Source organism: Bombina bombina, chromosome 2 (genome assembly GCF_027579735.1).
Source record: "Bombina bombina isolate aBomBom1 chromosome 2, aBomBom1.pri, whole genome shotgun sequence".
Classification (NCBI taxonomy): Eukaryota; Metazoa; Chordata; class Amphibia; order Anura; family Bombinatoridae; genus Bombina; species Bombina bombina.
The window spans coordinates 789,145,589-789,172,558 of NC_069500.1; the positions used below are offsets into that span (position 1 = coordinate 789,145,589).

Sequence of the window (26,970 nt, forward strand, 5' to 3'; positions counted from 1 at the left end):
AAGCTTCGGGGGGCCCCGGGACCTCTAGGAACTTGTCCATTTTACATAATTTCTCTGGATTGACCAAATTCTTACAATCATCCAGAGTAGATAACACCTCCTTAAGCAGGGCGCGGAGATGTTCCAATTTAAATTTGAATGTAATTACATCAGGTTCAGCTTGTTGAGAAATTTTCCCTGAATCTGAAATTTCTCCCTCAGACAAAACCTCCCTGGCCCCCTCAGATTGGTGTAGGGGCACTTCAGAACCAATATCATCAGCGTCCTCATGCTCTTCAGTATTTTCTAAAACAGAGCAGTCGCGCTTTCGCTGATAAGTGGGCATTTTGGCTAAAATGTTTTTGATAGAATTATCCATTACAGCCGTTAATTGTTGCATAGTAAGGAGTATTGGCGCACTAGATGTACTAGGGGCCTCCTGTGTGGGCAAGACTGGTGTAGACGAAGGAGGGGATGATGCAGTACCATGCTTACTCCCCTCACTTGAGGAATCATCTTGGGCATCATTTTCTCTAAATTTTGTGTCACATAAATCACATCTATTTAAATAAGAAGGAACCTTGGCTTCCCCACATACAGAACACAGTCTATCTGGTAGTTCAGACATGTTAAACAGGCATAAACTTGATAACAAAGTACAAAAAACGTTTTAAAATAAAACCGTTACTGTCACTTTAAATTTTAAACTGAACACACTTTATTACTGCAAATGAGAAAAAGTATGAAGGAATTGTTCAAAATTCACCAAAATTTCACCACAGTGTCTTAAAGCCTTAAAAGTATTGCACACCAAATTTGAAAGCTTTAACTCTTAAAATAACGGAACCGGAGCCGTTTTTATATTTAACCCCTTTACAGTCCCTGGTATCTGCTTTGCTGAGACCCAACCAAGCCCAAAGGGGAATACGATACCAAATGACGCCTTCAGAAAGTCTTTTCTATGTATCAGAGCTCCTCACACATGCATCTGCATGTCATGCTTCCCAAAAACAAGTGCGCAATAGAGGCGCGAAAATGAGGCTCTGCCTATGATTAGGGAAAGCCCCTAGAGAATAAGGTGTCCAATACAGTGCCTGCCGGTTATTTTACATAATTCCCAAGAATAAAATAATTCCTCAAAGCTATGAAGTATTAAAATATGCTTATATATCAATCGTTTTAGCCCAGAAAATGTCTACAGTCTTAAAAGCCCTTGTGAAGCCCTTTTTTTCTTATGTAATAAAAATGGCTTACCGGATCCCATAGGGAAAATGACAGCTTCCAGCATTACATCGTCTTGTTAGAAATGTGTCATACCTCAAGCAGCAAAAGTCTGCTCACTGTTTCCCCCAACTGAAGTTAATTCCTCTCAACAGTCCTGTGTGGAAACAGCCATCGATTTTAGTAACGGTTGCTAAAATCATTTTCCTCTTACAAACAGAAATCTTCATCACCTTTCTGTTTCAGAGTAAATAGTACATACCAGCACTATTTTAAAATAACAAACTCTTGATTGAATAATAAAAACTACAGTTAAACACCAAAAAACTCTAAGCCATCTCCGTGGAGATGTTGCCTGTACAACGGCAAAGAGAATGACTGGGGAAGGCGGAGCCTAGGAGGGATCATGTGACCAGCTTTGCTGGGCTCTTTGCCATTTCCTGTTGGGGAAGAGAATATCCCACAAGTAAGGATGACGCCGTGGACCGGACACACCTATGTTGGAGAAACATAATATATTGGAAAGCAAAACAGTTTTAAATCAAGGATTTCACAGTCCAGTTTGCTGGTCCCCTTATATGGAGTATTTGTACACCTAGTTGGGGTTTTAAGAGAAGTAAATCACTGTAGAAAAACAGAGCAGAGAGAGAAGGGCGCCTCCTAGTGTAGCCAATATTTTTTATAAAAGAAATAATGCAAGTGCAAACATACTCACAGTATGGAAAGGCAGAGGTAGTGCCTAGGTGAACGATCTGGGAACTTCACAGTGTCCCAGCAGACTGCGCACTGAACTGAGGGCTGCTCCTCCCAAACGCAGAAGATGTATCTGTAGTCTGTAAATTTTGAGAGAAAACAAGAGGGCGACCCCTAGTGCAGATCAATTGTGGACGAGTGGTGAATATCTGCTTATGCTTACAAATGGATACTCACAGAGGGTATTGCACCCTGTAGTTTTAAACATAATAAAATAAAATAAAAAATAAAAACAAAAGGAAACAACAACAAAAAAACAAAAAAAAGGGAAAGGAAAGGGGGGAGGGGAGGGAGAGGGGTGATTACCTCTGATTACCAAATACCTAGTAAGATTAATTCTGTATCTCTAAACGGGTAGATTATATATTCAATTTCACTCTCAGGGAGAGATTTTATAAATATAGACCACTTTAAGAAGAATCTCTTTACATATTCTTCATTTTGCAAGTCAGTATCCACTTGCTCAATAATACACTGTTTCTTTAAACAATTTTTAATTTCTTTTACACTCGGAATTGTTCTTGTTTTCCATTTCTTTAAAATTAAATATCTACCAGCCAGAATAGTCAGGTTAATAATTTTAAGCTCCTTAAAGGATAGACCCTCATCCTGACTAAGTAAAACTACATTTGTGGGAGAGAGAGACAGAGAGGGAAGGCCTAGGCTGGTGTTTAACCAGTACTGTGTCTTAAGCCAGAAATTTCGAATTTTCGGGCATTCCCATAACATGTGCAATAAACTAGCTGAAGGGAAAAGGCATTTTGGGCACTTGTTAAAACTGGCCTGGCACTGTGCGCCTTTTTTCGGTGTGAAATGTGACATATGCAGAATCTTAATATGTGATTCCCTCCAAGTTGTAGATAAAGTTACCTGATGAACCTTTTGTATTGAGAGAGTAAGTGTACTAAGAGTGAGAGATTCTTGTCTTAGCATTTCAGCCCATTTATGCCTAATTTTTTCCAGTGTCTCTGAACCTTTAAGTGAGATTATTATTTTATAGATATAGGAAATTGAGGTGAGCCCGTTCTTTGCTAAAAGAATCCAATTATCAATACTCCCAAGTGACCATTCCCAGCCAAATTCACTTGTTAGCTTGGTAGCGTAATGTCTTGCTTGCAGGTAAGCAAAAAAGTTTTTATTGGGGATGCCAAATTCTTCCCTTAGGGAGTCAAATGACCTAACACATCTCGTTTCAAAATCTAATAACTGGTGAACTTGTCTTAGACCTTGGATCTGCCATTGTGCAAATAGAGTCGATTGCATCCCTGCTGGAAATTGTGGATTATTTAAGAGTGTGTTATACCTTGATACCTTAGATTCAATAGATAGTTGTTTACACAACTTCTTCCACATTTGAATTGGATTGCAAATCGAACTTATTTTTTTTAATTCAGGAGGAAAAAGATTGTTATTGCAGTGTATGATAGCCCTCAGCTCAATTGGGTAAAGAATGTCGGCATCAAGTTCAGAGTTCGTAATATAATCATTATTAGTTATCCAGTCTACTATAATACGAGCTAGGAATACTAGATTATAGTTCCTTAAGTCAGGGAGAGATAATCCTCCCAGTTTTGAAGGTAATGTCAATTTAGTTAATGAGATTCTAGGCTTTTTGTTCTGCCAAATAAACTCACGCAAAGCTATATTAAATGAAAAAATATCTTTCCTTTTAAGAATCAATGGAGTATTCTGGAGAACATAAAGTATTTTCGGGAGAAGAGTCATTTTGTATAAAGCAATGCGACCTGACAAAGAGAGAGGAAGATTCTGCCAGTTTTTAAAAGCTTCTTTGACGATCTTGAGTACTGGAAGTATATTTAAAGAGTACCAGTCATTAGGGTTATAGGATATCCATATACCTAAATATTTAACCGAGTCTTGTACTATAGTGAAAGGAATTTGTATTGCTGAAACTTTTGTCTTTTTGATCCAGAGTAACTCTGATTTAGCTGTATTTACCTTATAACCAGAGAATGATCCGAACTGATCTATTATCGTAAGGAGCTTGGGTATATTGTTAGCCGTATTTGATAAGTATATTAAAACATCGTCAGCATAGAGTGCCATATGCATCTCTTTTTTTCTTACCTTAATTCCTTCCATTTGTTGACGTACTGCTAAAGCCAAAGGTTCAATTGCCAGATCAAATAATAGGGGGGAGAGAGGGCACCCCTGTCTGGTTCCCCGTTCTAATGTTATATCTTGCGTCAGATCTCCATTTACTATAATTTTCGTGGAGGCGTTTTTGTATAGATTATTAAAGAAACGAAGAAAGTTACCGCCTAACCCGAATTTTTTCAAAGTATAAGACAAATGATCGTAATGCATAGAATCAAATGCTTTTTCAGCATCAATAAAAATGATCGCCTTATCAGGGGTCTCCTCTCTCCTCCCGGTTTGCATCTCCTCCGTTATCTTAAAGTATTCAATTGTAAGGAGTAGTTCCCTAATTTTAGCTGAAGAATTCCGTTTTGATATAAAGCCTGATTGATCTTTATGAATAATGGAAGGGAGGAAAGATTGCATCCTAGTTGCCAGAATAGCTGCTAAAAATTTGTAATCAGTATTCAGAAGTGCTATAGGTCTATAGGATTCTTTCCTTACCGGGTCCTTCCCTGGCTTCAAAATAAGAGTTGTGTTAGAAGCGACAAAATCTATTGACGGCGTACCCCCTCCAAGGTAGAGATCGTTAAATAAAGAAGATAAATGCTTTGTTATTTCAGAAGACAGTATCTTATAAAATTCGTTCGGGAGGGAGTCAGGTCCTGGGGCGTTATTATAAGCTAGTTTATGAATTGCTGTAAGAATTTCTTGTTCAGTGATAGTAGAATTTAAGCGATCTGTTATTTCGCATGATAACACCGGGTACGAAATTTTTTTCCAGAATTCCTCACGCTGTGTAAGATTTGATATTTTACCATTATAAAGAGTTCTGTAATGTTCCTCGAATACTCGAAGAAGTTCTTCAGGTGTTTTAAATTGCCTACCTTCTGATGTTATACTTTCTATTAAGGGAGATGCTTTCTCTCGTTTGACCAGGTTTGCCAGGAGTTTGCCTGTTTTATTCCCGTAATGGTATAACTTGGCCTGTAATCTAAGGTCTTTCTGTGTTGTTTTGTATAAATAAAAAGAATCTCTGTGTGCTAACGCAGAGATGTATCTGGACCATGTTTCTGGGATTTGCTGATAGATATGCCTGTTGTATGCGTTTGTTACTGCTCTAAGAAGCTCTCCTTCCCTTTTCTTATACTTTTTAGTCCTGGCTATAGTATATGCGAGTATTTCCCCTCTTAAAACAGCTTTAGCTGTTTCCCAGAAAAGTGCTGGTCGTGAGATGTATTCCTGATTAAATTGAACATAGTCACGAAATTTTGCTATCAACCAGTTTTTGAATTTATTGTCAGTGCTTAAATATCGTGGGAATTTAAACCCTCTTTTCCCTCCCTGTGGGTAGTTAGACTGAAATGCTAAAGAAATAGGGGCATGATCAGATGTAGTGATTGGGAGGATTTCGGCTATAACTTTAGATTTACATAATCTCTCGTCAATTAAAAAAAGATCTATTCTGGAGAGTGTCTTATGTGCGCGAGAGTGACATGTGTACTCCCTCTCATCCGTATTTTGTGTCCTCCATATGTCACAGATCTTCGTTTTTAGTTAATTTAATGAATAATTTTGATTCTAAATTATCTCTCTTTGTTTTTCGAGAAGTGGAGTTCTGTCTTAATCTATCAACTGGATATTTAGGTGCCATGTTGAAGTCCCCCCCCAAGATCAGGTATCCCTCCGTAAGAAGCAAGAGTTTGTTTTGTAAATTTTCCCAGAACGGGAGACAAAAAACATTAGGAGCGTAGACATTACAAAGTGTGTACATTATTTTCATTATTTTAATTTTGACAATCAGATACCTTCCCTCTCTGTCTGTCTCAGTGTGTATAACTTCATAATCAAGCTTCTTCCCTAAAAGCATTGCTACCCCACTTTTCCTCTTGGTTGTGGATGAGAATAATACTTCTTTAACCCATGTAGTTTTAAGTTTAAGCACTTCTTCAGATTTTAGGTGGGTTTCTTGCAGGAAGGCAATATCTGTATTATTTTTTTTAAGGTGGGATAGCACTATTTTTCTCTTTATAGGGGATGTTAAACCACCTATATTCCAAGATACCAATTTAAAAGTATTCTTTATATCCATCTAGGCAACATTAAAGAGGGGAAGAAAAAGCAAAGGAGAGGAGGAAGGGAAGGGGAGAGGAAAAAAAAAAAAACACAAAACCATAACACAAGTAAATAAAAACCTTAGTATCCCTTGTACCCCATAAAGCCAAGTACATAGAGGAAGTATAACCCCACTCCCTCTGCGACCCCTGAGGTCAAATGAATCCATCTTTATTAAAAAAAAGAACAAGAAACGAGAAAAAAAAAAAAAAGAGAGAGAAGAAAGGAGTAGGAGACAAACTCCAATTTACTTTCCCTCTACTCTATTCTGGTGCTGGGTATGTATCAACATAACATTTTTCAGCTTCCTGTGCTGATTCAAAGGTATGAGTATGACCTTCTAACGCTATTTTCAGTTTTGCAGGGTATAGTAGTGTAGCCCAAGCCCCTTGTTTTATAAATTTTGTACAATATGGGGCGAGTTCTTTTCTTTTTGCAGCTGTTTCTGCTGAATAATCTTGGAACATGAGGATTTTTACCCCATCTATAAATATGGGCTGATGTTTACGGTACGCTTGTAGCATAGTGACCTTATGCTGAAAATTTAAAATTCTTGCTATAAACTAGGTCTTGTATTCGCTCTGCTTGGATTAAAGGTCCCTATTCTGTGCGCCCTTTCAACAGTGATCTGGGAATGAGATTCAGGAATTTGGAGTAACCGGGGTAGAATATTTGACATAAAATTTGCTAGGTCTTCATATTTTTTTCCCTCTGGGACCCCAATAACCCTTAGGTTGTTTCTCCTCGACCTATCCTCCAGATCTTCAATTTTACTTTGCATTTTTAATAGTAAACTACTTGTAGAATCAAGTGTAGATTTATAAGATATAGTCTGGTCCTCAAGATCTGATATTCTTTGTTCAACTTCAGAAATTCTATGTGCAAATTGTTTAACTTCATTGGACAAGGACGCTATATCCTGTTTTATTTCATCTCTCAATGATTCAAATTTAGGGTTTAGGGCTGATGAAATACTGTTAACCAGTGTTTGAATATCAATAGTTTCCATCGTGGATGAAGGGTTTATCATTGGTAGTTGTGATTCTGTCAAAGTTTCAGGAAGAGGTTTATTCTTTTTCTCCCTTTGTCTACCCGTCATAGTTAAAGGAGGTGTTTTGGGGTGACCATGCAAATATTTGTCCATGTGCAATTTTTTATTTATTAAGATGTGTTGCGTGATTTTTGTGGGGGAGTGAGGAGAAGAAAAAAAAAAAAAAGGAGGGGGTGAGGGAGATAGGAGTGGGTTTGTGAAGTGTTTTCGTGAGGAAAAAGGGAGGATTCAGTGTTTGTGAAAAAAGTTAGATGGGTTGTAACCTACCCAATTGTTCACTTTATATTGTGAAAAAAATTGGACAGAAAACAACAAGAAGATTCATGTGTTATAAGTGAGGGATTTTGTGATTTTAGTGTGTATATTCTCCTTAAATCCTATGGGGGGAAATAGCGGTTTAGGATTATTAATCCAACTTTCCCTACCCCTCTTATCCCCTTTCTTTAACTTCCCTTAGGTTTTCCAATTGATTTGCCCCTTCTGACCTTTTTATTCCTATGGGAAAAGTTATTTCTTATACTTGACTTTCTTAACCTTTATAGTTTCCCTACCTAAAACTCCTCTGCTTACTCTCTCCTAGACAGGGGATAGCCTATAAATTAAACTAATTCCTTGTAGCAGTAAAAAAAATTTTTTTTTTTTATTGAGTCCCAATTTAGAAGGGCAAAAAACTGTATTTATATGTGAAGTTCTGTGTGAATTTTTTTTATAACTTACTCAATGAGAGACTATTTCCCCCCCCCCCCCCTTCTTCAGCTCTCAATTCCCCTCTTGATTAGACAGTTATAAGTTTATAGTGTTGTTCTTTTAATGGTAGCCAAGGGAGAAGAGCCCACCTAAGGTGGAAGGGAGAGGAGCCATAAGACAGAGAGGAATTGGCAAAAAAAAAGAGAAACTCCAACAATGGTGCCTGTTAGTCAATGCATTACTACTTTGACACACAGAGAAAAAAACAGCAGCAGTTAGCTATTCTAGACTTCATGCAGTGTTTTTATACCTCTTAGCAGCTTAACAATAAATCTAAATTGTATCATACAAACATTTGTGATTTATACAGATAGACCAGCAGATTACAATGTTGCATTTAGTATCCTTTCAATCCTGAATAGCAGGAAGGGGAGAAAGAACCTTGTGTTGTAGGCCACTTAATGTTCTCTTCTTTGTACAATTAAAGTTGCTGATAAATGTACAAATATTCACATAAGTATTTTTAAAGTACTTCTTCCCAACATTATTTTCCTGATTTTTCTAAAGAAAATGTTCTAGCCTTTTTGGGAAAGGTTATTTTCTCCCGTATTGTATTTTAGCAGAGTACTCGTTTATACTGCTCCCCCCTGAATGTTAACGTATCTTTCTGCTGATAAGTTGTAAAATTGCCGGACTCACCCCTCTTCACCTTCTGTCTCCCTCAGGCCAGTTGCAGGGAGCGTCGACTCTTCTTGCAGGTATGGTAGGCAGCCCACTCAGGGAGAGACTGCCTCTCGCTGCGGTTGTTCCAGCTAGGCGGTTTAATGTAGTCCCTAATAACCTCTACTCCTCTCACGCAGCAACGGTGGGAGAGGAGAAAGAGGGTTAGCCGATGCTTTTCTTCTGTGTTGGTGTAGTCCGCTGTTTGTGCCCCCCGCTCTTGTAGATTCAGCCTCCCAGCCCCTCTCTCGCAGCACCGGTGGGAGAGGGGGGAGCTTAGAGAGGTGCCTGCGTTCTCACCAAGAGAGCCTCGCGAGAGGTACCGGCACCGGAGACCAACAAACGTTAGCTCTGTACAGCAGGGGGAATCTTGATTTGTTCAGCTGGCATCAGCCATATCCATAGACCCACCGCAGATCCTACCAGAAGCCTGCCTCTCCCTGCTGGAAGTAAACGGCTTTTCGCTCCTTCGCACCGGCAATCCGCCTCCTGCCTCCTGTCAGTCCCCGTCACCCGGAGGGGGTATGATTGACTTGTCACCACTAAGAGCGAGGGTCTCAGGTCGTTCGCAGGTGTAGTCCTCAATAGCACGGAGGGGTGAGCCTCCGCAATCCCCCGGGTAAGAGCCTCAAAGGGAGCCACAATTAGTAAACATACAAACCATTCGTAAAGTCCAGTTTCTTAAACACTCAGTCAACCTATTGGGGGGAGCTGGAAGGTCCTGCTTCTTTAGGGAGAAATACATTTTTATCCTGATGAGCAGGTTTCTCCCTTCACCGGCAATCTGACAAGTGGCTGTTTACGGAGAGAAGTTTGATTTTCGGATAAGCCTTTTTCTTTTTTATTTACTAATGTTCAAAGTATATGTATAATTATATCATGATTTTCAGAGGGGCTTTTTTTGCTTCCTCTTATCCTTAAACTTGGCTTAACATGCTTTAACAGCGAGATGTATAAACGCTGTAATGGTTCCAGAAGCGTTGACTCAGGCAATCCATAGAGCTATCCCAGTATCTGGGATATGGCGCGAAGGTAACCGCCAGCAGCTGTAGGACAGGAGCTGGAGCTCAGCAGCACTTGCTATGCTCCTCCTCCAACGGAACCTCCCGATAGAGCAGCAATTTTAAGCAACTCAGGGCATGCCAGATATCTGTCCTTTTAAAGAACTAGCTGATAGACCTTTCTCCAATCCTTCTTGGAGAAAGGATAGTATCCTTGGAATCTTAATCTTACTCCATGAGTAATCCTTGGATTCACACCAGCAAAGATATTTCCGCCATATCTTATGGTAAATCTTCCTGGTGACAGGCTTTCTAGCCTGGATCAGAGTATCTATGACTGATTCCGAAAAACCACGCTTCGCTAGAATCAAGCGTTCAATCTCCAAGCAGTCAGTTGCAGAGAAACTAGGTTTGGATGTTCGAATGGACCTTGAGTTAGAAGGTCCTGCCTCAAAGGTAGCTTCCATGGTGGAACCGATGACATATTCACCAGGTCTGCATACCAAGTCCTGCGTGGCCACACAGGAGCTATCAGAATTACTGAAGCCTTCTCCTGTTTGATCCTGGCTACTAGCCGGGGGAGAAGAGGAAACGGTGGAAAGACATAAGCTAGATTGAACGACCAAGGCGCCACTAAGGCATCTACTAATGTCGCTTTGGGATCCCTGGACCTGGACCCGTAACGTGGAACTTTGGAGTTCTGACGTGACGCCATCAGATCCAAAATCTGGAATGCCCCATAGTTGAGTTAACTGGGCAAAAACCTCCGGGTGAAGTTCCCACTCCCCCGGATGGAAAGTCTGATGACTCAGATAATCCGCTTCCCAGTTGTCCACACCTGGGATGTGAATTGCTGATAGATGGCAGGAGTGATCCTCCGCCCATTTTATGATCTTTGATACCTCCCTCATCGCCAGGGAACTCCTTGTTCCCCCTTGATGATTGATGTACGCTACAGTCGTCATGTTGTCCGACTGAAATCTGATGAATTTGGCCTCCGCTAGTTGAGGCCACACCTGGAGCGCATTGAATATCGCTCTCAATTCCAAAATGTTTATCGGGAGAAGAAATTCTTCCCGAGACCATAGACCCTGAGCTTTCAGGGGCTCCCAGACCGCACCCCAGCCTAAGAGGCTGGTGTCGGTCGTGACAATGATCCACTTTGGTCTGCGGAAACTCGTTCCCTGAGACAGGTGATCCTGAGCCAACCACCAGAGGAGTGAGTCTCTGGTTTTCTGGTCCATTTGTATTTGGGGAGACAAATATGCATAATCCCCATTCCATTGTTTGAGCATGCACAGTTGCAATGGTCTTAAATGAATTCGAGCAAAATGAACCACGTCCATTGCCGCAACCATTAGGCCTATTACCTCCATGCACTGAGCTATGGAGGGTTCTGGAATGGAGTGAAGAACTCGGCAGGTCTTCAAAAGTTTTAACTTCCTGACCTCCGTCAGAAAAATTTTCATTTCTACTGAGTCTATTATTGTTCCCAAGAAGGGAACCCTTGTGAACGGGGACAGAGAACTCTTTTCTATGTTCACCTTCCACCCGTGAGACCTTAGAAAGGCTAGAACAATGTCCGTATGAGCCTTTGCCTTGTGAAAGGACGACCCTAGTATTAAAATGTCGTCTAGATAAGGTGCTACTGCAATGCCCCTTGGCCTTAGTACCGCTAGAAGGGAACCTAGCACCTTTGTGAAAATTCTGGGAGCAGTGGCCAATCCGAAGGGAAGAGCCACAAACTGGTAATGCTTGTCCAGAAAGGCGAACCTTAGAAACTGATGATGATCTTTGTGGATAGGAATATGCAGGTACGCATCCTTTAAGTCCACGGTAGTCATATATTGACCCTCCTGGATCATTGGCAAGATTGTCCGAATGGTTTCCATTTTGAATGATGGAACTCTGAGGAACTTGTTTAGGATTTTTAAATCCAGAATTGGCCTGAAAGTTCCTTCCATTTTGGGAACTACAAACAGGTTTGAGTAAAACCCCCTCCCTTGTTCTGGAATCGGAACTGGGTGTATCACTCCCATTTTTAAGAGGTCTTCTACGCAATGTAAGAATGCCTGTCTCTTTATCTGGTCTAAAGATAAGCGAGACATGTGGAACCTTCCCTTTGGGGGAGAGTCTTTGAATTCTAGAAGGTACCCCTGAGAGACAATTTCTAGTGCCCAGGGGTCCGGAACATCTCTTGCCCAAGCCTGAGCAAAGAGAGAAAGTCTGCCCCCAACTAGATCCGGTCCCGGATCGGGGGCTAATCTTTCATGCTGTCTTGGTAGCAGCAGCAGGCTTCTTGGCCTGTTTACCTTTGTTCCAGCCTTGCAATGGTTTCCATGCTGGTTTCGGCTGGGATGCGTTACCCTCCTGCTTAGTGGCTGAAGAGGTAGCAGCTGGTCCGTTCCTGAAATTGCGAAAGGAACAAAAATTAGACTTGTTTTTAGCCTTGAAAGGCCTATCTTGTGGGAGGGCATGGCCCTTTCCCCCAGTGATATCCGAAATAATTTCTTTCAACTCTGGCGCGAATAGGGTCTTACCCTTGAAAGGAATGTTAAGCAATTTTGTTTTGGACGACACATCCGCCGACCAAGATTTTAGCCAAAGCGCTCTGCGCGCCATGATTGCAAAACTTGAATTTTTCGCCGCCAATTTAGCTAACTGAAAAGCGGCATCTTTAATGAAGGCATTAGCCAACTTCAGAGCGTGAATTCTGTCCATGACTTCATCATAAGGAGTCTCCTTCTGGAGCGAGTTTTCTAATTCCTCAAACCAAAAGGACGCTGCCGTGGTTACAGGAATAATGCAAGAAATTGGTTGAAGAAGAAAACCTTGTTGAACAAAAATTTTCTTAAGCAAGCCTTCCAATTTTTTATCCATAGTATCTTTGAAAGCGCAACTATCTTCTATTGGTATAGTCGTGCGTTTAGCTAGGGTTGAAACTGCTCCCTCTACCTTAGGGACCGTCTGCCACGCGTCCTTTCTGGGGTCAACAATGGGGAACATTTTCTTAAATATAGGGGGGGGGAACAAAGGGTACACCTGGTCTCTCCCATTCCTTAGTCACTATATCCGCCACCCTCTTGGGTATCGGAAACGCATCAGTGTGTACTGGGACCTCTAAGAATTTGTCTATTTTACACAATTTTTCTGGAACCACCAAAGGTTCACAATCATCAAGTGTAGCTAGGACCTCCTTAAGTAGGGCGCGGAGGTGTTCTAGCTTAAATTTAAATGCTATGGTATCAGGCTCTGCCTGCTGAGAAACTTTTCCTGTGTCAGAAATTTCTCCCTCAGACAGGCCCTCCCTCACCGCCAAATCAGATTGATGTGAGGGCACTACAGATAAATTATCCTCTGCGTCTGCTTGCTCATTCTCTGTATTTAAAACTGAGCAATCACGCTTCCTAGTAAAGGCTGGCAGTTTGGATAAAAATGCTGAAAGAGAGTTATCCATTACTGTCGCTAACTGTTGCATGGTAATCATCATTGGTGCGCTAGATGTACTGGGCAACGCTGGCGCGGGCATAGCTGGTATTGACACAGAAGGAGAGGATAGCGAGCTATCTCCACTACCTTCAGCTAAAGAATCATCTTGGGCTATATCTTTAAGTGTGATTGAATGGTCCTTAAGCTGCTTGGACGCTATGGCACACTTCACACATAGATTTAATGGGGGAACCACCTTGGACTTTTAACATACAGTACATAGGCTATCTGAAGGATCAGACATGTTTGACAAACATTAACAGAAACTTCAATGCAATAAAAGTTATTTTTTACAAAAACGTTACTGTCTCTTTAAATAATAAAAGTGCACACTTTATTACTGAAACATCAAAAAACCATTAAATACACATCCGATTTTAATGAAATTTTCACCACAGTGTCTTAATGCTTTGAAAAGATTGCACACAAATTTTCAGACCAATTAACCCCTCAGTGCCCAAACCGGAGCTAATAACAGTAATTAACCGGTTAACACAGTACAGTCCCCTGCCACAGCTTCTACTGTAGCCTTTACCTTCCTTAGGGATAAATTTGATAGCAAATAAACCTGTCTGGAGTCCTTTTCTGAGCCTCTGGACTCCCCACATGAAGCTGCATGAACTGCCTAGTCAAAAAATGCTGCGCAATTGAGGCGCGAAAATGAGGCTTCCTTCCTCTTCATTGCAGAGTGGAGGGGCCTTTCTGACTAGAATAGGTGTCTAACCAAGTGCCAGGCGTAAATTAAACCCCAAAAGTGTTTTAATCTTGAAAAAAACACCTTCTTTATAGCCAAAAATGTGCTAAAAAGCAATCGATTAAGCCCACAATTAGTGTCAACCAGCATAGAGCCCTTAATATAAGCCATCTATTTATACTGCGTGTAAGAAAAATGGCTTACCTATCCCAGAGGGATTTTTTGACAGTCTTCTAGCATTACATGGTCTTGTTAGAAAAATGACTGATCATACCTGAAGCAACATAAGCCTGCAAACTGTTCCCCCCAACTGATGTTCTCTGATTTCAACAGTCCTGCGTGGGAACAGCAATGGATTTTAGTTACTGGTGCTAAAATCATATTCCTCTTAGCAGAAATCTTCATCACTTTCTGCTGCAGAGTAAATAGTACAAGCCGGCACTATTTTAAAATAACAAACTCTTGATAGAAGAAATAAAAACTACAACTAAACACCACATACTCTTCACCACCTCCGTGGAGGTGCTACTAGTTAGAGCGGCAAAGAGAATGACTGGGGGCGGAGCCTAAGGGGAGCTATATGGACAGCTCTGCTGTGTGTTCTCTTTGCCACTTCCTGTAGGGGAAGAGAATATCCCACAAGTAAGGATGAAGCCGTGGACCGGACACACCAATGTAGGAGAAAATAAAAGGGGAGCCGCCCAAATCAAAATATCATACGGACGGGGTTGTGGACTCTCCCTGCCAGGAAAGAAAGGAATTTATCTAGTAAGCATAAATTTTGTTTTCTTTCCATAAGGCAGGGAGAGTCCACAACTTCATTCCTTACTGTTGGAAAAACAATACCCAAGCTCCAGAGGACACTGAAGGAATAACGAGAGGGAACAAGAAAGAGGCAGAACCTAATCTGAGGGCACCACAGCCTGCAAAACCTTTCTCCCAAAAGCTGCTTTCGCCGAAGCAAACACATAAAAATTTAAAAATTTAGAAAAATTATTTAAAGGGACATTATACACTCATTTTTTCTTTGCATAAATATCTTGTAGATGATCTATTTATATAACCCATAAAGTTTTTTTTTTTAAATTAATGTATAGTTTTGCTTATTTTTAAATAACATTGCTCTGATTTTCAGACTCCTAACCAAGCCCCAAAGTTTTATGTGAATACTGTCAGCTACCTTCCCCAGCTTGCTCCTGTTTGTGTAAAGGGTCTTTTCATATGCAAAAGAAGGGGGAGGGGGGAGTGTCTTATTTGCCACTTGCAGTGGGCTTTCCAGCTACCTTTTCAACAGAGCCAAACTGACAGCTTCTAAGTAAGTTTTTAAACCATTTTATACTGGATTTTTATATCAGTATCTGTGCATCTTATTCTTTATAGTAGTGTCTATAACATGCAGTTATATGAAAATGAGTGTATACTGTCCCTTTAAGGAGGACCAGGTGGCCGCCTTACAAATCTGATTCATAGAGGCCTCGTTCTTAAAAGCCCAGAAAGAAGCCACTGCTCTAGTAGAATGAGCCATAATTCTCTCAGGAGGCTGTTCTCCGGATATCTCATAAGCTAGGCGGATGACACTCCTCAAACAAAAAGACAGGGAAGACGTAATAAAGCGGTCTTACCCTCCAGGATCCACGCTGTGGAACAGATACAGTCTCTCAAGTGTGCAGTCTTGCATCACCACTGAGGTTTCTTCTACCTTAATAAAGGATACGTTTTTAACCTTTACTTGTTGGTGCTCCTCTGACTAGCTCTTTCATAATCTAGCAATATTTAATTTTATAATATATTTTCCATGAGTGAAATGCGAAGTGTTTCATTATGACAGTTTTGTGGCCTGATGTTTAGGCTGGCAGTCTATATGTGATAGTTGTAAGCCTCATACAGATTGCATTATGAATCTTAAAGGGATGGTAAACTCACTTGTTAAACTTTTTCTGATAAGTAATGTTTCATGTAAAAAAATATATTTGCGCTTTCTATTTCTCTCTACCTTACCTTCAAGAGTTCTGTTCTGGTAGTCGAATACCGCTGTCTGTCAATATTCTAATTCAACCTATTAACGCAATAGTTTTTTTTCTTTTCTGGAAGTTTTCTATTATCTAATGCACATACGTATAGTTGCGCAATCTTTGTTAAAAGCAGATCATAGTTTCAGTGTTCGTGCGCGTTCACGATTACGGATGCTCATGCGTACTTGCTATGAGAAATTTTATTTACCTTTACGATTTTATAGAAGTAAAAAACTGACAATCAATTGCGTGAAAATTGAAAGAGTTTGTTCACCTTACGCATCTACAAAGTAAACATTGGATCCCAAGATTCAATATTTACTTGTAGTATTGTACATTCCGGATTTGAGCATGTGCATTGGTATTAGGGCTGCACGATTAATTGCATGATGCGATTAATCACGATTTTAAAATGCCACAATTTTAAATTGCGGGAGTATGCAATTTTTTTATAAAAAAAAAATCCTCCCATGTGGTTGACTGTACTGCATTGAGGATTTTTTTTGTAATATAAAAAAAATCGCATACTGCCGTGATGTAAAATTGCGATTAATCGCATCATACGATTAATCGTGCAGCCATAGTTCATACCCTAAGTTTCAGACTGCAGACATCCCTAGGGGGAAATATAAGTAAGTGACTTTCCCTCCTCTTCACTCTCCTACATGGGCTCTGCTTTAGACATAGATTGATCGGCTGTTACTGAGATCACAAACAGAACACGTTTTTATATAAAAAAAATGCATACGCCCGCAATTTAAAATCACGGCGATTAAAAATTGCGATTAATCGCATCATGCAATTAATCGTGCAGCCCTAATTGGTATGCTAATTATCGGGAGCACACAATAACGGTGACATATGAAGTGGGAGGTATAGCTATGTACGTCACTTTTTGGAAGGGGAAAATAACTAAGTGGGTGGAGTAGAAAATAAGATAATCAGGTCGGTACTAGGGCTGAGTTAATCGACTAGTACAGCATTAGTCAATTACTGATATATTAAAGTTTGCTATATTTTGATAGTCAAAAACAGCCCGTAGCCTTAGCCTAAGCCGACTACCGATTGTGGATTGTCTCACTCGGTGGCAGTTATGATGACGTGTTATTTTTAGGTTTTAAAAATAAATTTAAAAAAAAAAGAACAATTTTACAATTACATTAAAAATATTTTGCATTTAGTACCTATTTTCTGGCAAGAGGAGGTAATTTCAACTAGTCGTCTAGTCGAAAGCAAAAGCCCTCAACTAGTCGATTGTAAAAATATTAGTCATGCACACCCCTAGTCAGTACTTTATAATAATATTATAAGCTAATACTTTCATTAGAAAATGTTTTTTATTTTGGCGGTTCAACTTAATACTATGCTATTATAGTAAACCCATATAGGAAATAAGCAATTGTTTACCATCACTTTAAGCTATATATTGCAGTTGCAGTATAATTTTAATGCTTTTACATTATAATACTCAATTATTTAGCATGTTATATTTTTTAAAATATAACACAATATACAGAGATGATAATATGTGCTTATTATGTCCTAATTGAAAGCCTGTTGTTCACGAAGCATTAGTACATAGTGTAATTTATTATTCTTTTGCTTTCCTCTGCTTGGTCAGCCTTAAACATTGTTTCTACTTATGCATGTTGATCTTGGGGGGTATATATATATATATATATATATATCTAGGTTTGTCCGTCACCGTCATCAGTTGCACACACAGCCAAAAGAATGTTGGCTGCGCGAGACAGCTTCAGGAAGCTCCAACACTCTCAGCTGTTATGTTACAGCCGAGAGCTGGAGCTCCTGAAGTTTCAGGCATCTGCTGCATACAGAGCCAGAGCGCGATCGGTGTTCCGTCTCCATATGAGGGCAGATGCCCGATTGTTACAGACGGTGACACTGTGTGTCACCGTCTGTAACTATCTTCTGTTATTGCCGGCGGGAGATGTGTCCGGGAGGCGGGTGGGCGGCTCAGCAGCGGAGGGCGGAGGGAGTGGGAGCGCCCTACGCTACAGACATTAAATAAACAGGGAGAGATGGGGCAGCTACACTACAGAAAAGGGGTTTGGGGGTGCGGAGGGACGACTAAATAGTGATTGCGGGAGGTGGGGGGAGGTGGTACGACCACTACACTACAGATCAAAATTATAACAAAAAAGAATTAAAAAAGGGAGTTATGATGGCGAAAATAGTTAGCATGGGGGTTAGAGAGCTGTTTGAGGGGGGGGTCAGGTACAGAGGGATAGGAACAGAGGGACAGAGGAAGAGGGGGGACAGATGAATAGAGGGATATGGATAGATGGATAGAGGGATAGGAATATTTATTTCATTAAACATTTTGGCCCGTGTACGACTAGTATTTATATAAAGCCAAATCAATTGTACTTCAATTTCAAACTTTTTTTTTATGTTGCCATTTTCAAACTTTTCAGTGATTATTCACAAATTCCATGTATCTCACGGCTCGTTAATACTAAGGAAGATTTTGCTTGCGCTTCTATAGTTACCTGCTACAGCGCTCCTCTGAGTATCTCTGAGATCAATTAAGCAGGTCTCCTCTTCAATGCGCAGAAGCTGGTTCTCCAGCCGCCATCTTCCTACCTGGGTAGCCCCCCCCCCCCCCCGTGATAGGACTTGAATTATAAGTCCCATGCAATTGGAAATTCTAATAATTTAAAAGGCAAATCCACAAACAAAACATAAATGCTAAAAGTAAGTTATTGATGAAAATATTATCTTCTGACATTCTTTGCAAACTTTTTTTTATGTTTCTTATCCCTTTAAGGAAAGAGATTGAGGTAGCCAATGCCTTAAAGGGTTATGCAGACCATTTTTAAAAAGTTTCCACTTTACTTCTATTATCAAATTTGCTTTGTTCCTGTGATATTCTGTGTTGAAGAGATACCTAGGTAGGCATCTAGAGCACTAAATGGTAGGAAATAGTGCTGCCCTCTAGTGCTATTGCAAATGGATAACATTCTTGTGAAACTGCTGCCATGTAGTGCTCCAGAAACGGGCCGGCTCCTAAGCATAAGTCCCTGCTTTTCAACAAGGAGATACCAAGAGAACAAAGAAAAATTGTTAATAGAAGAAAATTAAAATGTTCCATCTGCAAAAAAAAGGAAGTCACATGATCGCAGTGACAGCGCAGATTAGTTGCAGGAGGGCTGCCTGCGTTGCTATGCGCGTATCCCAGTCAGATTCACTGCCAATTTTACAAGGAGGGAAGCAAGACACTGCAAAAACGAAGACGTTCCATGCTGTCCTGAACGGGGTTTAGGGGTTAAAAGAGTAAAAGACTGTAGACAAGATCAGGGAGAATAGGAAGGAAAATAGAAAATTAGATAACAGTATTAACCCAAGCCTCACTGGGAGAAAGTGGAACAAGCTTACTTTTCAGATGTATTTTACAGCAAAAAGCAGCAAAATAAATAATAATTTATATGGCCAGAATGCTATATTTTCAATAATTAAACATTTTAAGCATTGTTAAAAAAAGATTTTGCTTGATTTCTCTTCAAGATTTTAGTGTTGTGTACCCATACTCCTGTACCAAGTGCATACTCATTATTTTTTTATTTTGTTGTGTGAAAACAATTCTGCTGTCATGAGGTTCCATTTAAAATGTTCTAATTTTTCTGGCCATTGCTTTCCATTCAATGGACATGAAAGTCATAAAGTTTCAGATATATCATGCAAAACAGACTTTTTAATTTTATTTTGTTCCTTTGATAACCTTTGTTGAAAGGTAGGCTCAGGAGAAGCCATGCACTATTGTAAACTAGTTGGTGAAAGGTGGCTATGTATATATCCTTCTTGTCATTGGCTCATCTGATATATTAAAGGACTATTAAACTCAACATTTTTAAAAAAAAAAAAAAAAACCTTATATTGTAATGTATTGTAATATATGCATCTCTTCTATACACCCAGAACCCTGCATAGGACAATTTCTAAACTTCTATAATGGATCTTGTAATACTGACGAGACGTCTTAAAATAATCTTGTCAGACCAGACAGCATTAGATCCTCAGACCATACGTCATGTTAAAAAAAAATACAGATAAAACAGACTAAAACAACAAATTGATTCAGAAGGATGACAGACTTCACAATAATAAAAAAACATAAAGAGCAATAACATATTGTTATATTATCTGTTGTTTCTTGGTTAAAGTTCCCCTTAATATGATATTTACATTACAGTGGTTTGAACTCTACCCTGAACTCAAACTGCGTTAAAGTGAAACCTCTCTGGATCAAGCAAGAGGGCAATACTACCAGCCAGGAAAGACTAGCAATGAAATAAATAGCACTATTTTTATTTATTTTTTTACTAATATTTTCAGCACGTCAAAAATATGCAAGCACACAAACATGCAGTGAGATAGCAAACATTTTAGGATTAAAAATCAGATTTATGAAACTGCCGGACAATTAGGAGAATTAAATAAATAAGTTACAATAAAAGGACCCAGGTCTCATGGAATTTAACACACCATGGTATAAATTGTTTTTTTTTTTTTACAGTAGCATACTGGAGATAACCAAAAGCACCACAGTCTCCAGAGCTTTTTCGCTGCCCTTGGACTATGCTTCTTTGTATTTTTCCCGTATCAGCCCATGATCAGTCATACTAGCAATTAATCCAAAACTGATACCTTAGTAATACACAGGAGCATGGTTTAGAGAGGCTCATGGAAAGTGTCAGAGGCAGTAGTGTCTTTGGTACTTTCCCAGAAGACTAATGTGGGTGTTCTCTAAAGAGATGGTAAAGTCAAAATTGATATTTCATTATTCAGACAGGGCATGTAATTTTAAAGGGACAGTCAAGTCCAAAATAAACCTTCATGATTTAAATAGGGCATGTAATTTAAACAACTTTCCAATTTACTTTTATCAACAATTTTGCTTTGTTCTCTTGGTATTCTTAGTTGAAAGCTAAACCTAGGTAGGCTCATATGCTAATTTCCTAGACCTTGAAGGCCGCTTTTAATCTGAATGCATTTTGAATGTTTTTTACCACTAGGGGGCGTTAGTTCATGTGTGTTATATAGATAACATTGAGCACACGCACGTGAAGTTACCTAGGAGTCAGCACTGATTGGCTAAAATGCAAGTTTGTCAAAGGAACTGAAATAAGGGGGCAGTCTGCAGAGGCATATATACAAGGTAATTACAGATGTAAAATGTGTATTATTATAACTGTGTTGGTTATGCAAAATTGGGGAATGAGTAATAAAGGGGTTATCTATCTTTTTAAACGACAAAAAATGCTCAGGGGCAGCAATGCACTACCGGGACCTAGCTGAACATGTCTGGTGAGCCAATGACAACAGCCATATATGGGCAATCACCAATCAGCAGCAAAGCTTCCAGCAGTGCATGTATGCTTCTGAGCCTACCTAAATACATTTCATGCACCTCTAATTACGGATGCTATCATTTTAGAACCTAGGTTTCACTGCAGGTATCTGAAGGAGAGTTGCTGTACATGTGTAAACAGATCAGCAGTGAAACAAATAGATTTCAACATATGACTAGAGGAAGGCAGAGACTAACCTCAACACTATGCTTGTAACATGTAATTAGTGTTTATTGCACTTTAAAGTAATGGTAAATCCAATCGTATAACAAAACGCTAGGATTTACCATCACTAAAAATAAAGTGGACTTTAAGTGATCAAACAAGTAAAACAGGGTGCTAAACTCAACCTTTCTGTGCTGTTGCACATCGCTTAACTCAGCGGCTCCAGCCACCCATTGTTCTTCTTCAATGAGGCGACGTTTGTACCTCTGAACCAATAGCTGTGCGTGTCAACTGACAGGTTTCTGTATGCACCCACCACTATTGGTTCAGAGATGCAAACGTCACCTCATTGAAGGAGAGCAATGTGCCAAGGGCGGCCGGAGCCGCTGAGTTTAGTGCTGTGCAATGGCACAGAAAGGGTAAGTTTGGCACCCTTTTTTACCTATCTCATCACTTAAACTCCACTTGATTTTTAGTGATGGTAAATCCTAGGGTTTGTTAAACGCTTGGAGTTACCATCACTTTAACAGAAGGATACTAAGAGAATTAAGCAATTTTTAATAGAAGGAAATTGGAAAGTTGTTTAACATTGCATGCCCTATCTAACCTACAAAAAGGTAATTCCGACTTTCCGGCCTGTTTAAAGTGAAGGTCAATTTAATAATAGTGCCCCACGGCATTGTATAGACGTTTAAAAATTAACAAGGGTTTAATTCATGAAATGTTATATATATATATATATATATATATATATATCATTTTTACCTATTTACCGCTGCGATGATAAGCGCAGCTCTCCCGTTCGCCATTTTGTCAAATTGATTGACAGATGACGATTCGTAAAAGAACCAATCCTTGTTTCCCTCTGGGCCGTAACGTTTATGCAAAGGGGTTTAACGCCCCGGGAATTGTTATTTTACAAATCGTCATTGTCAATCATTTTGACAATATGGCGGACGGGAGAGCTGCGCTTATCGTCGCAGCGTTAAATAGGTAAAAATTCTACAAAATATATACATATGAAACGTTTCATGAATTAAACCCTTGTTAATTTGTAAACGTCTATGCAATGCTGTGGGGTACTATTAGTAACCTGACCTTCACTTTAAGGTATACATGCTATTTAAAACATAGTTTTAGAACAGACCATGACAAATCCATGGAACATGGTTGCTATAGCACCAAAAAAATCAGATCTGGCCCCTAAGAAATGTTGGCCAGCATAAAACAATTCAGCATCTTTGAATATGCTTTTAAAAAGGGACATGAAACCCGCAATTTATTTTCAAAAATCAGACAGATCATACAATTTAAAGAAAAAAATTCCAATTTACTTCTATTATAAAATGTACTTTGTTCACTTGGTATCCTTTGTTGAAACCCAGGTAGGTAGGTTTAGAAGCCTGCATTTGTCTGGGGCAGAAGTTTTGCAAGAATGCATATGTTATACATATGCAAGAGTGCTAGATGGCCGAGGTGTTTTTAACCATGTAGACACGTGCACACAACCTACCTAGGTATGCTCTCCAACAACGAAAAGTATGAGAACAAAGCAAATTTGGTAAAATAAGTATATTGGAAACTTTTTTTAAACTGCATACACTGTCTGAAACACAAAATAAATATTTGGGGTTTCATGTCACTTTAATCTCCTATCAGGGGCCAAACACATAAATTATTTTTTAACCCAAATGCCCCTTAAATATATTTTGTTAATTTAACTACATTAAGACATCAATCAGCAAGCGGTACCCAGGTCTGCACCAAAAATGGGCTGGCTCATACGCTTACATTCCTGCTTTTTAAATAAAGATACCAAGAGAACGAAGAAAAAATGATAATAGAAGTAAATTAGAAAGTTGCTTAAAATTGCATGCTCAATCTGAATCATGAAAGAAAACAAAATGAGGTTTCATATCCCTTTAATAATTGCTGGTCTTTAATTTTATAAAAAAAAAAGTTTGCCTATGTAATCCCTTTTATAAAATGGATATGAAAATGAAAGAATAAAAAACAAAAGCAGCCTTTCCAAAGAGAACAACATGGTATGGCTTTACTTAAAGGGACATAAAATTGCAAACAAAAAAAATGCTCTGTTGTTTGCATATAACTATGCATTTAACCACTACAATGCACTACTGGGAGCTAGCTGAGGACATCTGGTGAGCCATTAACAAGAGGAATAGGTGTAGCTCCCAACAGTGCACTGCTGCTACTGACCCAACAAAGGATACCAAGAGAAAAACGTATATTTTAGGATAGAAGTGAAAATTTGCTTAGATTGCATGCTCTGAATCATGAACGTTTAATTTTAATTTTCAAGTCTCTTTAAAGGGACACTAAACCCAAAAATTTTCTTTCATGATTCAGATAGAGAATACAATTTTGAACAACATTCCAACTTACTTCTATGATCTAATTTGCTTAATTCTTTAGATATCCTTTGTTGAACAAATAGCAATGCACATGGGTGAGCTAATTACAGGATAAATCTATGTGCAGCCACCAATCAGAAGCTACTGAGCCTATCCAGATATGCTTTAAGCAAACAATATCAAGAGAATGAAGCAAATGATACAATAGAAGTAAATTCTAAACTTGTTTAACCCCTTAAGGACAAGGCCATTTTTCAATTTCTTTCCCTTAAGGACCAGGGTTATTTTTACATTTCTGCAGTGTTTGCGTTTAGCTGTAATTTTCCTCTTACTCATTTACTGCAACCACACATATTATATACCGTTTTTCTCGCCATTAAATGGACTTTCTAAAGATACCATTATTTTCATCATATCTTATAATTTACTATAAACAAAATTATAAAATATGAGGAAAAAATGGAAAAAAACACACTTTTTCTATCTTTGGCCCCCAAAATCTGTTACACATCTACAACCACCAAAAAACACCCATGCTAAATAGTTTATAAATTTTGTCCTGAGTTTAGAAATACCCAATGTTTATATGTTCTTTGCTTTTTTTGTAAACTATAGGGCCATAAATACAAGTAGCACTTTGCTATTTCCAAACCACTTTTTTTCAAAATTAGCGCTAGTTACATTAGAACACTAATATCTTTCAGGAATCTCTGAATATCCATTGACATGTATATATTTTTTTTTAGTAGACATCCCAAAGTATTGATCTAGGCCCATTTTGGTATATTTCATGCCACTATTTTACCGCCAAATGCGATCAAATAAATAAAATCGTTCCCTTTTTCACAATTTTTTTCACAAACTTTAGGTTTCTCACTGAAATTATTTACAAACAACTTGTGCAATTATGGCACAAATGGTTGTAAATGCTTCTCTGGGATCCCCTTTGTTCAGAAATAGCAGACATATATGGCTTTGGCGTTGCTTTTTGGTAATTAGAAGGCCGCTAAATTCTGCTGCGCATCACACGTGTATTATGCCCAGCAATGCAGGGGTTAATTAGGTAGCTTGCAGGGTTAATTTTAGCTTTAGTGTAGAGACCAGCCTCCCACCTGACACATCACACCCCCTGATCCCTCCCAAACAGCTCTCTTCCCTCCCCCACCCCACAATTGTCCCCGCCATCTTAAGTACTGGCGGAAAGTCTGCCAGTACTAAAATAAAAAGGTATCTCCTTTTTTTTATAGCATATTTACATATGCTGCTGTGTAGGGTCCCCCCTTAGCCCCCAACCTCCCTGACCCCCCCCCCAACAGCTCTCTAACCCTCCCCCTCTACCTTATTTGGTGCCATATTGGGTACTGGCAGCTGCCCCTGGCGACCACGCCCCCTCTTAATCATAAAAGCCATTGATGGCCGCCCACCCGCCTCCCACCCACCAACGATATTCGGCCATCGAAGTCCGGTTTCCAAATTAGAGCTAGTTACATTGGGACACTGATATCTGTCAGGAATCCCTGAATATCCCTTGACATTTCTATATATTTTTTTAAAAGACATCCCAAAGTATTGATCTAGGCCCGTTTTGGTATATTTCATGCCACCATTTCACAGCCAAATGCGATCAAATAAAAAAAAAAGTTCACTTTTTCACATATGTTTTCACAAACTTTAGGTTTCTCACTGAAATTATCTACAAACAGCTTGTGCAATTATGGCACAAATAGTTGTAAATGCTTCTCTGGGATCCCCTTTGTTCAGAAATAGCAGACATATATGGCTTTAGCGTTTCTTTTTGGTAATTAGAAGGCCGCTAAATGCCGCTGCGCATGACACGTATATTATGTCTAGCAGTGAAGGGGTTAATTAGGTAGCTTGTAGGGAGCTTGCAGGGTTAATTTTAGCTTTAGTGTAGAGATCAGCCTCCCACCTGACACATCCCACCCCCTGATCCCTCCCAAACAGCTCTTTTCCCTCCCCCACCCCACAATTGTCCCGCCATCTTAAGTACTAGCAGAAAGTCTGCCAGTACTAAAATAAAAGGTTTTTTTGGGGGGGGGGGGGGTTGGGATTTTTAAAAAAAATAATAATTCTTCCACTGTGTAGAACCCCCCCTTAGCCCCCAACCTCCCTGATCCCCCCCAAACAGCTCTTTAACCCCCCTCTGCCTTATTGTGCGCCATATTGGGTACTGGTATTTTTATTTTATTTTTTATTTTAGCAAAGTATTGCTTTATTTCTGTAGTGTAGCTGCCGCCCTTTAACATCCAACCCCCCACCCACTCCCAGAGCCCTTCATTTTAAAATCCCACCCTCAGATCTACAGTATATTGATGCTGTTTGTAGTGATCTCACGTGCAAGCACGCCCCCGTGCACGATCCCTCCCCGCTCCTCCACCGATGACCGCCCACCCACCAACGATAACGGCCATCGATAGCCGATGAAGAGAGGGCCACAGAGTGGCTCTCTCTGCATCGGATGGCTAAAAACAGTTGTTGCAGGATGCCTCATTATCGAGGCATCACTGCAATAAGATGAAAGCGTCTGGAAGCGATCAGGATCGCTTCTGCCGCTTTCAAAGACCAACGACGTACAGGGTACGTCCTTGGTCGTTAACTGCATTTTTTTGCAGGACGTACCCCATACGTCGGTCGTTAAAGGGACACTATACCCAAACATTTTCTTTCATGATTAAGGTAGTGAATATAATTTTAAACAACATTCCAATTTACTTCTATTACCTAATTTGCTTTATTCTTTAGATATACTTTAATGAAGAAATAGCAATGCACACAGTGAACCAATCACAGGAGGCATCTATGTGCAGCTACCAATCAGCAGCTACTAAGCATATCTAGATATGCTTTTCAGCAAAGAATATAAAGAGAATGAAGCAAAATAGATAATAGAAGTAAATTAGAAAGTTGTTTATAATTGTATGTTCTTTCTAAATCATGAAAGAAAAAATTTGGGTTTCATGTCCCTTTAAAAAAGTTGTTTAAAATTACATGCCCCATCTGAATCATGAAAGTTTAATTTTGACTAGACTGTCCCTTTAAGTGGATATTCCTTTGCTAAATAAATGTTCTTTTTCAGGATTGTCTCCTTCAAACAATGCAGTAGTGAAATGTTCCCCGTATAAGCTAAAGAGCAATGAATTTCTGTAATATATTTCATTAAAAATAATACATACTTCACTCTGTTTGTTTAATAAAAAAAACATTTTAATATTTAA

At 39.4% G+C, this 26,970-nt stretch overlaps 1 protein-coding gene across 2 annotated transcripts in view; it reads right to left on the bottom strand.

The window, feature by feature from the left end:
* Window positions 1-26,970, bottom strand: part of FKBP8 (FKBP prolyl isomerase 8) — a 232,221-nt gene that overhangs the window by 203,304 nt on the left and 1,947 nt on the right. Inside the window, exon 2 of one of the 2 annotated variants that reach the window (XM_053702961.1) lies at window positions 1,916-2,033. The exons of the other annotated variant lie outside the window; for it this stretch is intronic. The gene's annotated coding sequence lies outside the window, so the exon portion shown is untranslated. The remainder of the gene's footprint in view (window positions 1-1,915; window positions 2,034-26,970) is intronic. 2 annotated transcript variants of the gene reach the window in all.